The sequence below is a fragment of the Pan troglodytes genome, chromosome 4 (genome assembly GCF_028858775.2).
Source record: "Pan troglodytes isolate AG18354 chromosome 4, NHGRI_mPanTro3-v2.0_pri, whole genome shotgun sequence".
NCBI classification, from domain to species: Eukaryota; Metazoa; Chordata; class Mammalia; order Primates; family Hominidae; genus Pan; species Pan troglodytes.
Window position 1 is genome coordinate 7772463 of NC_072402.2, and position 15684 is coordinate 7788146.

A 15684-nucleotide genomic window follows, 5' to 3' on the forward strand; every position below is an offset into this window, starting at 1 on the left:
GGGCTGCACTTCAGCCCCAGTCAAGTACAGGGCATTTAATAGAATAAGCAAGGTGAAAGGTGAGAGAAGAGATACCACCTTATCAGCCAAACCCTCTTTCTCTCTGGTCAATGCCCTTAGGCCACAGAAAGGGCAAATAGCACTCCTCATACCCAGACCTCAAACTCAAGTTCACATGGAAAAACAAACCATTCTGGATCCAAGAGGGAAAGAGTCAGAAAGTTAAGAAATCAGCAGCATCACATCAGAGCAGAGTCTAGAGTGAGTTGGCACAGCTGTCCAATCATAAGCAAGATGAAGGACATTCATCTGGAAACTCTACAGACACACTTTGTCACAAAACACAGGAGAGAGGAACACGCCCTGTAAAAGACAGATGAAAAAGTCAAAAAGAAAACAAAATCTGAGATTCATTAGAGAATACATCACAGTTGTGTCATGCTGTGTGACAAGTTAGTAACACAAATATTCGAAGAAATCCCGGCTCAAAGACAAGATGAATAAACAAGACAATGAGATGAAAAGGAAGATGGCATGCCCAAGAAAATACATTTAAGGATTATAGTATTTTTACTGAAATAATACATAAAATAAGAGACTGTGAGGACAAGAATGGAACCCACACTAAAATCAGATTATTCACTGAGAAGATTTGAGGTGATCAGAGATGACCAAAGTGCAAGTAATCAAAACAAGCATTTCATTATAAGAGAAGGTAGTAGATATGAAAAGTAGACTAAAATTATTTAACTTAATTGCTGTCCTTGAGATTGAAATCACAGTAGTCTTCAAAGCTACTTGAAAAATCCCTGAACTGGAAAAGGAACTGAATCCACAGATTTGATGTGCACACTGGGGTCAAAAAATTGCTTTGCAATCTTTAACACAAAGCCAATTCAGGGATGACGTCAAGGGCAAAGGAAAAGAGGGTAAGTCAATCTTAAGGGGGAAGATGCTTTGGGCCATGACTACTCCAGAGCAAGATTCAGTATCTGCAATGTTCCCAACAAACAAAAGAATGAAAGAATATTAGTGTCTGTCAAATCATGATTGCAGATTTAGACATGTAAGCACAAAAGAGCTTAGGAGATACACATGCACACACATGTATACATACACATGCATGCATACAAACGCAGAGACACATACAATAAGGTAAGTCCTTATGGAGTAAAAGACTAGATCATGAATCTACCCAATTAATGAAGAATCAAAATAAATAACTTGAGTAAAGAAGCAATGGGAAAAGCAGAGAATCCATAAAACTGAGCAAAAATGACTTATAGGTCTGGGGCCAGGGTGAGGTCTGTCTTCATTTCCAAAATTAAAAAAAAAAAAAAACACAACTTGACATTTTCTCACAGAACACAATTTTGGAAGTACAGTTGATCACATGGAGAGTCGAATGTCATGTTTATTATCATCTGTTTCCTCCATTGCAAGATTCCCACTTCTGTCCACAGTATCGTGCCCTCCATGTCTGTCCCTCGTAAGCAAGCTGGCATGTCGGATGCAGCCTGTCACCTCACCTCTTCTCCGACAGCTCTCTCAGCCCAAAGTCTTTCATCTAAGACTGCCGTGCATCTTCCCTCACAGTTTTGAAAGAGAGAGAAAAAATCCTCGTGGTGCATTTGCTGTTTTAGTGCAATTTGGAAGCCATCCTTTCTAGTGACTTAGTGATCCATCTCCTAAAAAGGGGGATATAATATTCAAATTATGGCTAGTTTTGAAATTTTAAATTCTTATGTAAAGATTCTCATCAATTCTTAGTTCCTCCAGTTCCACACTCAAGCTAACAGCAGGCTTGATCAGGGCACATTTGATGGAATCTCTTCACTTTAGAGAGAGGTAACTTTGGGACTTTTTATAACTTCATGATTGGTACCTACTCCACTCCCTGTATTGAAATGTAATAATGACATTTCTCTAAATTGTGGCTCATTTATGTTGGCAGAGTGTATAGCAACAATCTGATGATTAGGTGGGCTTAGGGAGAGGACTAGAAGGTCAGCTTTCTCTATAACACTCATTAGGAGTCCTAGTAACTAAAGAGAAACAAGTGAACAACTTATGAAATTCAAAGTATTTAACTACTTAATCACTTCTGCAACCACATTTAGTGTGAGCTAAAGATATATCCACACCTCATGTGTGTTTGTTCATTCATGCATGCATGCATTCATTTATTCAGTAAGCAGTTAATGAGAATTTGCTATATGTTAGGCATTTAGAATGCAATGATTCATAAGAAACTGCCCTTGTCCTAAGAAACTTAACATCTATCATGAAGACATACTAGCTGACCGTACCATGAAGTCAAAGACTTCAAACAGGTTCATCTTTGGGTTATCGTGGTCAGTCTTCTAGTTCACACTTACCATCTGTGTAATTTCAGGAAGGACATGGTACTCCTCTGTGCCACAAATTTCTTATTTGTAAAATCAGGAAAATAATATTATTCGTCTCCTAGGGTGTTTGAGGGGATAAGTTAAGGAGATACCTGCATGACACTTAATATACTGCCTGGCACATAGCAAATAACAAGAACTCAATAAATGTTTGAAATAAAAGGTAAGGCTAGGCACAGTTGCACATCTGTAATCCCTGCACTTTGAGAAGTCAAGGCAGGAAGATCGCCTGAGCCCAGAATGGTGAAGTTACAGTGAACTATGATTGTGCCACTGTGCTCCAGCCTGGGCAACAGAACAAGACTCTGCCTCTAAAAAAAATAAATAAGTAAAAAATAAAAAAGTAATTATATGATTCTATGCCTACTGCCTTTTAGAATAACTTCAGCCAAGACAAATATCTGAGACCATTTAGTACAACCTTAAAATTTACAACAGGAGTTCAGAGAATATGAATGCTTTGCTCAGAATTCGTTGATTCATTCACTTAACAAATCTTTAGTAATAAGCTACTCTGTTTCAGAAATGGCATCAGTGCTGAAGGAACTGAGGGAGGATTTATACAGCCCTTGCCTTCATGGGTTAAAAACTTGGTATAGGGTACATGTGCACATTGTGCAGGTTAGTGCACATGTACCCTAAAACTTAAAGTATAATAAAAAAAAAAGAAAAAAAAAAAAAGATTAAAATTAAAGTGTTGATAAAGAAAAAAAAAAAACAAACAAACAAACAAAAAAAAAACTTGGTATAGGCGCATTTCCTAGAGCATTGAAGCTGTTCTACTGTCACTACAGCTACCACCATATATAGTTGATCTTGATTACTGAAGATTTATGTAAAGCCTTAAATTACTAAATATTTCTATCCCAGGGATTTTCATAGACATTATCACACCGAATATTCATATATACTCTGTGAGGTTTGTTGTATTAGTTATCTATTGCTGTTAACAAATATTTCAAAACTTAGTGGCTTAGAACAATTTGCATTTATTATCTCAGAGTTTCTACAGATCAAGAATTTGGGAACAGCTTAATTGGCGGGCTCTGGTTCAGGGTCTTTTCCTTTTTTTCACTTGTTTGTTTGTCAGTTGATTACAAGGTTAAAATTTCAACATCACTATGCTCCTGTTATTCTACTCAGTATTTGGATCAATAAGATTTTAATTGTTTCTTGGGGTTTGCTATAACTCAGTTTCCTGAGGAAGCGGTTTCCAGACTTTTCCAGTCCATGGTCTTGTCAGTTGATCATAACACTGGACTCAGTCGCCTCTAACATAATTGTTAAAACATTATCTTCCAGCATTACTTGGAAGAATGTTACAGTTTCTGATGAGACTTCAGATTAAATCATCAATTTTTTTCTTTTGGTTTTACAAATCTGTTGATAATTACTAAGTTAATTCCAGAAACAAATTTGTGATTATATTATTATAAACATTATTATTATAATAGCTTTTGGAGAATCTTTGTATAATTATGTGATAACCACTAACCCTTAAAATATGAATATTAAAATCATAGGGAGCAGGCTTATTAGAACAGTGAGGATTAAATGGCTCTACGAGAGAACCAAGTAACAGTGAAATAATAGCAGTAGGAATGGTACTATGGTGGACTTTGGATCTATCCTGATCATCTACTTCTAGGAATATGATTTTGAGCTGTAAGTGAGTGTGGGCAGGGCTATCTTCTGTATTAAACACTCTTTTAAAGTGCACCAAGCAAAAAAAGAACAGATTTTGCTTGATGTAGTAGGAATTACAGGCATTACAGTAAGATGTTGTGAGATCTATATGCTTATGCATTTTGTCAAAATTTTCTTTTTTTTTTTTGGAATATTATTACATACCATGTGTCTGCTAACGTAGATCACTGGTGATAATCTTGAGGGAGGACAACACAAGTAGGCTTGGGGATTCTGAACTTTGAATTTTCTCTCAAGCATGGCCCAGGAAATGTCAACAGTTACTTGGCTTGAATGGATTCTGTGGACAGTGTAGTACTGATGTTAGCAGTAACCAGTAATATTTATAAATTTAAGAATATATGTGAAACATATATATATTTATTTCACCATATTTTAATGTATATTTGTTTCCTTTTTAATAATTATCTTTCTATCCTGTTGTTTCTACCACCTCTCAATGCTTAAAAAATAAATTTTATTTTAGATTTACTAATTTCTATTTCACCATGCTGTATTGCTTCTTGTCAACTCCTCAAAACTCTTGGATTCTAAATAACTTTTTTTGATGTGTACATAATTTTTGTTTTAACATGCATTTTAAAATTAGGATATATGTATATATATTTAAAACAGCATGTATCATCAATGCCGTGTTTTTTTCTGATAAACTCCCATAGTTAAAAAATTATATAAAATAACATTTTATTCTAGTGGGGCACATTTTTTAAAGACAAATATTCGAATTTTTATGAAGATCTTTCAGCAGATGTTTCTAAACTACTCTAAAGTAGTCAAGTATTTTTGGTTAATAGGGTAACGTTATAGTACCTCAACTATGCTACCTTTATATGCATATTTTATTTTTTCTGTTTTATAAGCGCCACTTTAGCAACTACTTTTAAAAAAGTAAACACTAATAATAGTTAAATTATTACATCTATGGCTCACTGAAAACAGAGTCTTAGTATTTTATTTAAAGTACTGAAAGAGTTTGGAAACCACTTTGCAGCAAATTCAGTCATTGATTATATTCTTTGTTAATTTTAACCCTGCAGTGTATGGTAACTAAATGTATCATGTCTTTTGACCTCTAGAGCAGCAGTCCTCAACCTTTTTGGCACCAGGGACCGGTTTCATGGAAGACAATTTTTCCATGGACGGTAGGGTGGGGGTGGGGTGGGGGAATGGTTTTGAGATGATTCAAGTGCATTACATTTATTGTGCACTTTATTTATATTATTATTACATTGTATACAATGAAATAATTATACGACTCAGCATAATGTGGAATCAGTGAGAGCCCTGAGCTTGTTTTCCTGCAACTGGACGGTCCCCTCTGGGGGTGATGGGAGGCAGTGACAGATCATCAGGTGTTAGATTCTTATAAGGAGCATGCAACCTAGATCCCTTGCATGCACCGTTCATGATAGGATTTGCGCTCCTATGAGAATCTAACGCTGCCACTGATCTGACAGGAGGCACAGCTCAGGTAGTAATGTGAATGATAGAGGGTGGCTATAAATACAGATGAAGCTTCGCTCACTTGCCAGCCACTCAAGTCCTGCACTCCTGCTGTGCTGACTGGTTCCTAACAGACCACCGATTGCAGTTGGTCTGTGGCCGGGGGTTGGGGACCCTTCCTCTAGGGAAATTAGATCTAAAGTATAGAAAATAGTCACCCTTACAGATTCTTCCATTCATAGTGGGGTTGAAAATAGCAGCAGGATAGAAACCAGGATATTGATAAATGGGTGCTTGATAAATCAGTGAGCCTGGATCATTGCTGTCACAAGCCCTCTCCACACTTCTTAATTCAGTTGCACTGATTTTCATGGCTATCACTTAGTGAAACATCATTTAGCATGAATTAGGGATTCTATAGGCACTGAACTAAAATTCTGCCCAGCTGAATTTTATTGTAAATGTTACAAGAGGAGTTTTTTAAGATTTAAGTTTGCTTAAATCTTAAAAAGATTTAAGCGCAAAGTAAAAATGCTACACTCAAGAAAAGCAAGACCAACAATATATTATTTGTAGTTTTGTCTGACACTATGTCCTATGTCTTGGCTTCTTCTTTTTGACCCTTGCCTGTCACAAATGTTTCAGATAATAAAAGATGAAAGATGGTGTCTGTGCATGTGGAAGAATACAGCTAACCCTCACAGAGGAAGTAAGCCATGAATAACATCAAAATTTTGAAAAATGATGGGCATTTGGGTTGGTTCCAAGTCTTTGGTATTGTGAATAGTGTCTCAATAAACATACGTGTGCATGTGTCTTTATAGTAGAATGATTTATAATCCTTTGAGTATATACCCAGTAAGGAGATTGCTGGGTCAAATGGTATTTCTAGTTCTAGATCCTTGAGGAATCACCACACTGTCTTCCACAATGGTTGAACTAATTTATATTCCCACCAACAGTGTAAAAGCGTTCCCATCCTCTCCCCAGAATCTGTTGTGTACTGGTACCAAAACAAATATATAGACCAATGGAACAGAACAGAGGCCTCAGAAATTACACCATACATCTACAATCATCTGATCTGTGACAAACCTGACAAAAACAAGCAATGGGGAAAGGATACCCTATTTAATAAATGGTGTTGGGAAAACTGACTAGCCATATGCAGAAAACTGAAACTGGACCCCTTCCTTACACCTTATACAAAAATTAACTCATGATGGATTAAAGATTTAAATGTAACACCTAAAACCATAAAAACCCTAGAAGAAAACCTAGGCAATACCATTCAGGACATAGGCATGGGCAAAGACTTCATGACTAAAACACCAAAAGAAATAAACATATGTGTGCAGGTGTCTTTATAGCAGCATGTTTTATAATCCTTTGGGTGTATACCCATTAATGGGATGGCTGGGTCAAATGGTATTTCTAGTTCTAGATCCCTGAGGAATCACCACACTGACTTCCACAATGGTTGAACTAGTTTACAGTCCTACCAACAGTGTAAAAGTGTTCCTGTTTCTCCACATCCTCTCCAGCACCTGCTGTTTCCTGACTTTTTAATGATCGCCATTCTAACTGGTGTGAGATGGTATCTCATTGCGGTTTTGATTTGCATTTCTCTGATGGCCAGTGATGATGAGCATTTTTTCATGTGTCTTTTGGCTGCATAAATGTCTTCTTTTGAGAAATGTCTGTTCATATCCTTGCCCACTTTTTGATGGGGTTGTTTGATTTTTTCTTGTAAATTTATAGCAAAGACTTGGAACCAACCCAAATGTCCAACAATGATAGACTGGATTAAGAAAATGTGGCACATATACACCATGGAATACTATGCAGCCATAAAAAATCATGAGTTTATGTCCTTTGTAGGGACATGGATGAAGCTGGAAACCATCATTCTCAGCAAACTGTTGCAAGGACAAAAAACCAAACACCGCATATTCTCACTCATAGGTGGGAATTGAACAATGAGAACAGACAGACACAGGAAGGGGAACATCACACACCAGGGTCTGTTGTGGAGTGGGGGGAGGAGGGAGGGATAGCATTAGGAGATATACCTAAGGTTAAATGACGAGTTAATGGGTGCAGCACACCAACATGGCACATGTATACATATGTAACTAACCTGCACGTTGTGCATATATACCCTAAAACTTTAAATATAATAATAAAAAAAACCCAAAAGCAATTGCAATAAAAGCCAAAATTGACAAATGGGGTCTAATTAAACTAAAGAGCTTATGCACAGCAAAAGAAACTATCATCACAGTGAACAGGCAACCTACAGATTGGAGAAAATTTTTGCAATCTATCCATCTGACAAAGGGCTAATATCCAGAATCTACAAGGAACTTAAATTTACAAGAAAAAAAACAAACCCATCAAAAAGTGGGCAAAGGATATGGACTGATAATTTTCAAAAGAAGACATTTATGTGGCCAACAAACATATGAAGAGAAGCTCATCATCACTGGTCATTAGAGAAATGCAAATCAAAACCACAATGAGATACCATCTCACGCCAGTTAGAATGGTGATCATTAAAAGGTCTGTTACATTTTCTATACCAGAGAGAAAAGTAAATTAGAATAGAAAAAAAGAAGAATTAGGATGTCCAGTTATAATCTGGACATTTCTTACTCTGGAAAGATCTTAACTGACATAAAAATAATGCAATAGAAAAATTCAAAATCTTAGACCAGAAAATCTCTCCAAGGTCCTGTTTCTTAACATCACCCTTGAATCATGTTGCTACTTTCGACCAAGAGTTTCGGAATAGGTCTTTTCAAATCAAATATTGTGAACTGGATCTTTAGAATATTAATAAAATGGAGGGAATAATTAAAAAGTTTGCCTTATCACCTATTCCCTCCAAATTCCCCAACTTCAATGATACAGCAAATGTGAGAGAACTTGGAAAAAAATGTGAGGCATTTCAAAGAGTGTGAACTTGAAGCAGAGACTCCTGTAGACATAATTTAAGGTCTTCTAATTTCTGGATCATTCTTCTGGTTAATTTAGAGAAAATTTTCTGACACTTTTCTCTTCTTTATAGACACATGTAAAATGACCAAGAAGTCATTCTCTTCTCTTCCAACAGAAGTTTCTCTATAGGAAAACTTTGATTTTTAAAAAGGGCATTGTAACAGATTCATATGATTCATTCTGCATTTCAGCAGAAAGCATGGCTGCAATTGTTTGTGACTTTTTTTTTCTGGTAGAATATATTAGCAGTCTATACATAGATTTAGTGAACCAGTTGCTAAAACTATGCTTGAACTGCATGGCAATTTTTATTTATTTTTTTTAACTTAGAAATGATGTCTGGTTTTGTGTTTATTTCCCTCAGAATGCAAATGGGGACAGTGGGTAAACAGTAGAAATGAAAGTTTAATAAATAAGTAATTAAAATCTTTTTCTGGGTTTTGTAAAAAACTTGATATCATCAGCTTCCTGTTCATGCTTGATTTCATTGTCACATTTTTGAAAAGTAAGACTTAGCTCCCTCTGAGGCTGCGGCTCACTGCTAGTTCATCATCTCTTGAGAATAATCTTTGACCTACACAACAGCTTTCCTTTTCTGTAAAAGAATTTCTCTGTAGAACTATAAAAGTCAGACTATTATGCCAAAGACAATAGACTCATATTTCTCTTTTGCTAAGAAAGACAAAACATCTTTAGAGCCATTTGCCAAATGACCACTAATAGTTTATATCACAAATCCAGATGATTTACTGTGCCAGCCTGGTACTGACAGGCTCCGTGTACTGAATTAGGATGGGAGTGATTTACCTTGCCTGGTTTTATGTTTCCTAGAAGTTTCTACTGTGATGTGTAACTCATCCAGGCAAGAAAAATCCCCAATTGGGCTCTACTTTAGATTATGCTATTTAGTACCCAACCTGGGCACCTGAGTCTTTAATAAATGGCATTCACTTATCTATTTGCAGCAGTACCTATGTAATTGCAACTTTATGCAATAGTTTGTAAATAATACACAATATTGCCTTCGTATTAAACATCCAATCCTCTTGCCCATGAGTTGTTTTAAAAAAAAATCCAGGCCAGATAATGACCAAGGCAAATCCTATTCAACTTGTCTTTCAACATCCAGATTCTACTGGAACTTTTCTTCATGCCTCTGGCCTTGCTTGTCAAATGCTAGTCTGGTACATATGGTGTTTCAGTTTCCTTTAGAAAGACAAAACCTGAAACAAAAAAATACAGTGCTAATATTTCATTTGGAAGGTATAAGAGCAGGGAAGTGAGAATAAAGGAAATGGCGAGGAAGACATGGGAGGATATGAAGACATGTATAGGAATGCCCAACTGCTCAGAGACACTGACCCTAAGGAAGGCAATGCGGCATTTCTTAACAAAGGACTGAATGATAACTCTTCACATTAAAGTAACATTTCTTCACCACCTACATAAACCAAGCTCTGAGTTTAACACACGGACATACATTAGCTCATTAACAGCCCGGTGGGGAAGGTCAGTTTTTATTATTTTTTATTTTAAAAAATGGCCATATCCCAAGAAAATAAATTGTATTTTCATGTAAACTGCACACAGATGTTTCCAGGAGCTTAATTCATAATTGCCAAAACTTGGAAGCACCCAAGATGCCCTTCAGTAGGTTAATTGATTAATAAATTTGGATACATCCAGACAAAAGAATATTATTCAGTGCTAAAAAGAAATGGGCTTTCAAGCCATGAAAAGACATAGAAGAAACTTAAATGCATATCACTAGTGAAAGCAGCAATCAGAAAAGGCTACATATATGATTCCAACTTGCTATGATCTGAAATTCATGTGTTGAAATTCTAACCCCCATATTAGAAGGTGGGGCCTTTGGGAAGTGATTAGATTATGAGGGTGGAGCTCCCATAAATGCAATCAGTGCCTTTATAAAAGAGGCCTGAGGGAGACCCCTCACCCTTTTGCTATATGAGGTTAGAATAAGACAGATATCTATGAAAACGTAGTTCCACACCAGACACCAAGTCTGCGGGTTTCTTGATCTTGGACTTCCCAGCCTCCAGAACTCTGAGAAATAAATTTCTGTTGTTTATACGCCAGCTAGTGTTTGAAATTTTGTTACAGAAGGCTGAAGAGACTAACACCCAACTACAGCACTTCTGGAAAAGGCAAAACTATGGAGACTGTAAAAAGATCAGTGGTGCCACGAGTTAGTGGGGAGGGAGGGAGGGATTGCTACGCAAAACACACAGGATTTTTAGGGCAGTGAAACTATTCTGTACGATATCATAATGGCAGATACATGTCATTATAGTTTTATACAAACTCATAGAAGGTACAGCACCAAGAATGAACCCTAATGTAAACCATGGGCACTAGAAGATAATAATGTGTCAATGTAGGTTCACCCATTGTAACAAATGTGTCACTGTGGTGGGGGATGTTGATAATGGGAGAGGCCATGCATGTATGGAGACCAAGAGTCTGTGGGAAGTCTCTGTACCTTCCTCTGAACTTTACTGTAAAAGTGAAGATGCTTTAAAAAATAAAGTCTGTAAGCACTATCTAAAAATTATTAATTGGAATCTGAATGGAAATGTTTATCTTTAACATGCATTTTAATCATTGTACTGCTTTTGTGTTGAATCTCTATGCAATTCACAATAGTAAGTCATTACATATATCATATAATATATCTGATATATCTTTATATATTTGTGTATAGTCTCTTTTTGTCTTTGGTAGTCTGGAAAGTGTTTCACAGTTTCACAACAATGTGTATGCAATATAATGTCCATAACATTTATTGTGCAGTTAATCTCCCTCCTGCCTACGATTTTTTGCCTGTTAGTTTCCTTCTGTTTTGGAGATTTGGAGGTTTCCTTTGTGAGAAATTATGCAGGTATTTTGAGACATTAAGTTCAGGAGAATTCCCTTCAATTCAAGCAATATGTTTTAAAAACTCACTCCCATGTTCGTGATAATTTAATGAGTAATTCACATCCATGGCGGCATCCTTCCAACTGTGGAAGACAACCAAGATTAACTGATGGTGTGGAGAGGGTGAATTCACAACTGCAGGAGAAAAGTTATTAAATAGATGCAAACTCAGCCTTTGTTATGTCAAGAGAGTCTCATATAAGAGGTAAAAATATTTGGTCCAATGGGCTATACATGTTAGGCATCAGCAGTCCCTAAGCTTATGTTTTTTCTTGTTCATTCCAATAGCATCTTCCTGTCACTAAGATCTAGTGACCCAGTGAAGTGCCCAAGGGAAATTCTGTAAGAGTGAGGGTGACTTCTCACAGTGGGGAATCGATCTCTCTTTGCTGTTAGATCTGTTTTCCAAAGGACTCATTATATTTTTTTCACCATTCCTGTCATACTTTGTTATTTGTCCATTTGGCTGTTTTTAAAAAATCGATTTACCAGTCAAATGGTTTCTACTCACTACAGTTGGATTTCAATCTAGTCTGTTCTCAGAAATGAATTGAGGAGTTTACTTGACTTTACTCATTTGGGTGGCAATCTTTCTCAGTGTTTTTTCCATTTTTCTCCCTATTTCCTAGCCTTTTTCTTACTCTTTTATCATTTCAGGAGAGATGTTATCATGAGGAAATATTACTAAGGGAAGTTCTATTAGTACCTTTCTTTTTATCCAGTTCAGTTATGAATTAAGACACCAGCAATCATATGTACACAGCTGACTCAACTTTGACAACATTACAAATTAAATGTTGGACTTTTCTTTGTACCATGCACAAGCAATAATCCTTCCATCTTCACCTGTATAAGCTAAAGCTCCCTCCCTAGCCTTTTGTGCCCACATAGCATTTGTGGCCCACTGACCTCTTCCATGTTTCATTTATTTGCCTGACTGTAAGAGTCATAGAGCAGACATTGCTGTGTATTTTGTTCACTGCTGCACTTCTTGGGCATAGAACAGAGACTAGTATAAAGTAAATGCTTCATACATTTTTACTGATGGAAAAGAAAGGAAAGGAGGGAGGAAAGAAAATGGGAATGAAGACAGGAAAATTTAAAAACTGTTCAATGTAATTTCACACATGGGACACACACACACACACACTAAACCACCTAAACTTAAGTAAAATATACATATTTGTTATAAAAAGTTTTGGATTCTGTGCTTGTGATGATTTTCTAAGTCAATGATGTAGGAGGGATTAATTAGTGCAGGAAAAACCTGTTTTAAAATTTGTATTGTACTGTACTGTACTGTACTGTACTGTATTGTATTGTATTGTATTGCAGTAAGAACCTTGACATGAGATCTATCCTCTTAACAAATTTTTCAGGGCACAGTGTTGTTAACTATAGGAATGATGATGTACAGCAGACCTCTAGGACATAGTCACCTTGCTTAGCTGAAACTTCATCCTTATTGATAAGCAACTCCCCATTTTCCCCTCCTGCCAGCCCCTGGCACCCACCATTCTACTCTCTGCTTCTGTGTGCTTGGCTATATTAGATGTGTTATATCAGTGGGCTCTTGCAGTATTCGTCCCCCTGTGGTTGGATTATTTCACTGAGCATAATGTTCTCAGAGTTCACCTATGCTGTAGCACGTGTCAGCATTTCCTTCTTTTTTTAAGGCTGAGTAATATTCCATTGCATACACATACCACATTTTCTTTATCCATTCATCCATCAGTGAACATTTAGGCTCAAGAAGCCCAAAGGACCCAGAAGAGGAAGGGCCTGTCTTTCATATGGGCTCTCCTTTTCCTGTGCCCTGGCAGTGGAGGTGAATCCTGCCTCAGCCACTTGCAGATACCTGGGATCCACACTCAGAAGCCCCCTCCCTTTCTAGCCTGGGGACAGTGGGCTTGGGATCCAAGGCTAAGTGATATTTACATTTAATGTAAGTTTTACCAGATCTCAGTTTTAACCTATGAAGTGAGAGTTGGAAAAGATTCCTGTTTTCTTCTCGCGTGTCTAACTGCATTTCCTTTTTTTTTTCTTTTTTAAAATTTGCATAAATTTAATTGGTACAAGTGCAGTTCTGTTACATGGATACATTGCATGGTGTCAAAGTCTGGGCTTTTACTGTAGCCACATGAATAGTGTTCACTGTACCCATTGAGTGATTTCTCAGCCCTCATCTTCCCTCTATCCTCCCATGCTTCGTTCATAATCTATGTCCATGCCGTCACCCGAATAGTGTTCACTGTACCCATTGAGTGATTTCTCAGCCCTCATCCTCCCTTGATCCTCCTGTGCTTCATCCATAATCTATGTCTGTGCGGTCACTCGAATAGTGTTCACTGTACCCACCGGAATAGTGTTCACTGTACCCATTGAGTGATTTCTCAGCCCTCATCTTCCCTCGACCCTCCCGTGCTTCATCCATAATCTATGTCCATGCCATCATCCGAATAGTGTTTACTGTACCCATTGAGTGATTTCTCAGCCCTCATCTTCCCTTGACCCTCCTGTGCTTCATCCATAATCTATGTCCGTGCCATCACCCGAATAGTGTTCACTGTACCCATTGAGTGATTTCTCAGCCCTCATCTTCCCTCGACCCTCCTGTGCTTCATCCATAATCTATGTCCATGCCATCATCCGAATAGTGTTTACTGTACCCATTGAGTGATTTCTCAGCCCTCATCTTCCCTCGACCCTCCTGTGCTTCATCCATAATCTATGTCCGTGCCATCACCCGAATAGTGTTCACTGTACCCATTGAGTGATTTCTTAGCCCTCACCCTCCCTCAACCTTCCCATGCTTCATTCATAATCTATGTCCGTGCCATCACCCGAATAGTGTTCACTGTACCCATTGAGTGATTTCTCAGCCCTCATCCTCCCTCGACCCTCCCATGCTTCATTCAGAATCTAGGACCATGCATGCACATTATGTAGCTTCCACCTGTAAGTGCAAATATGCAGTATCTGACATTTCCTTTTTCATTCAAACACATTCAACGATTAAGCCAAGGCTTTATAAAAGATTTTTGTATCTTATAGAAGCAACATAGTCTTAACTGAAAGAAGTAAGCAACAATACATTATATCTTAAAGCAGTGACATTTCTGAATCAGTTTTGAAGTGCTTGAGTTAAATATATATAAAAACGTATATGAGTATATGTGTGTGTGTCTATATGTGTGTGTGTATCTATATATGTGTGTGTGCATGTATGTGTGTGTGTCTATATAGATATATAGACATAAAGAGAGAAATGGACTTTCTCCAATGCCTCTCCTGCCCCAACCCCTGGCCTCCCTGCCTCCCCTCTGAAGGGAGCTGCTGGCATGGGGCATTATTTTCTGCAGCCCTCTACTCAGCTTATCCTGCTAGTGTCTCACCTAAAACGTTCAGGAAGCTACGGGGCTCATAACGGAGGGAGCTGTGTTAGTCTGGAGGGTCAGGGGGATGCCCTTTGGAGTGACTTTTATTTGAAGGAGGAAGGATGCAGGAGGCAGTAGGGGCAGGGAGGTTCTGAGGGTGGAAACCATGGGATGCAGGTGCATGGAACTATTGAGAGCCGGCTCTTCAGCGAGCAAAGGAGAATAGCGGGACAGGGAAGGGAAGGAGCTGAGCAAGATGAAGCGACAGGGGGTGTTCAGCCACAACTGGCCCTGGTTTGAAGGTGGGAGTTTCTGAATGACACCACAGAGTGGTCCTCTTTGAGGCAGATTCTGGTCCTTTGCCTGCTGTCTCTAGGGGATTTCTGAGGGGCTTCTATCAACTGAGGACATTCTCCAAAGCCTCCCAAAAAAGGTCAGCTATGAGCAGAGACTTCTCTTAGTTGGAAGGCTTTTGACTTAAAAGTACATAGACGCTCTTTCTGTATTTTGAGTATCAGTTAAATAACTAATAACTTATTTCCCCGTAAGTGCCAATATTTTTTTCCAAGGGTATCTTTTAAACCTGGAATGTCATCTTTGTCATCCAATTTTTTTTTTCAATTTTCATATCTTAGACAGCCTTTTCTTTTGTGCTTGCTGGGCTTTGTGACTTACTTAGAAATGCTTTTCCTCACCAAAACATTGTAAACATACTTTCTCATTTCTGTTCGAATTAAGACACATATTTTATCCTAAGCCCTTTATTTGTATTTGGAGTTTATTTTTGTGTCTGTTGGGAAGCTGGGCAC

The 15684-nt window shown here is 37.7% G+C and overlaps 1 long non-coding RNA gene across 1 annotated transcript in view; it reads left to right on the plus strand.

Moving 5' to 3' along the window:
- The window catches only part of LOC107974611 (uncharacterized), a 141739-nt gene that overhangs the window by 63033 nt on the left and 63022 nt on the right, over positions 1-15684 (plus strand). The gene's annotated exons all lie outside the window — the stretch shown is intronic.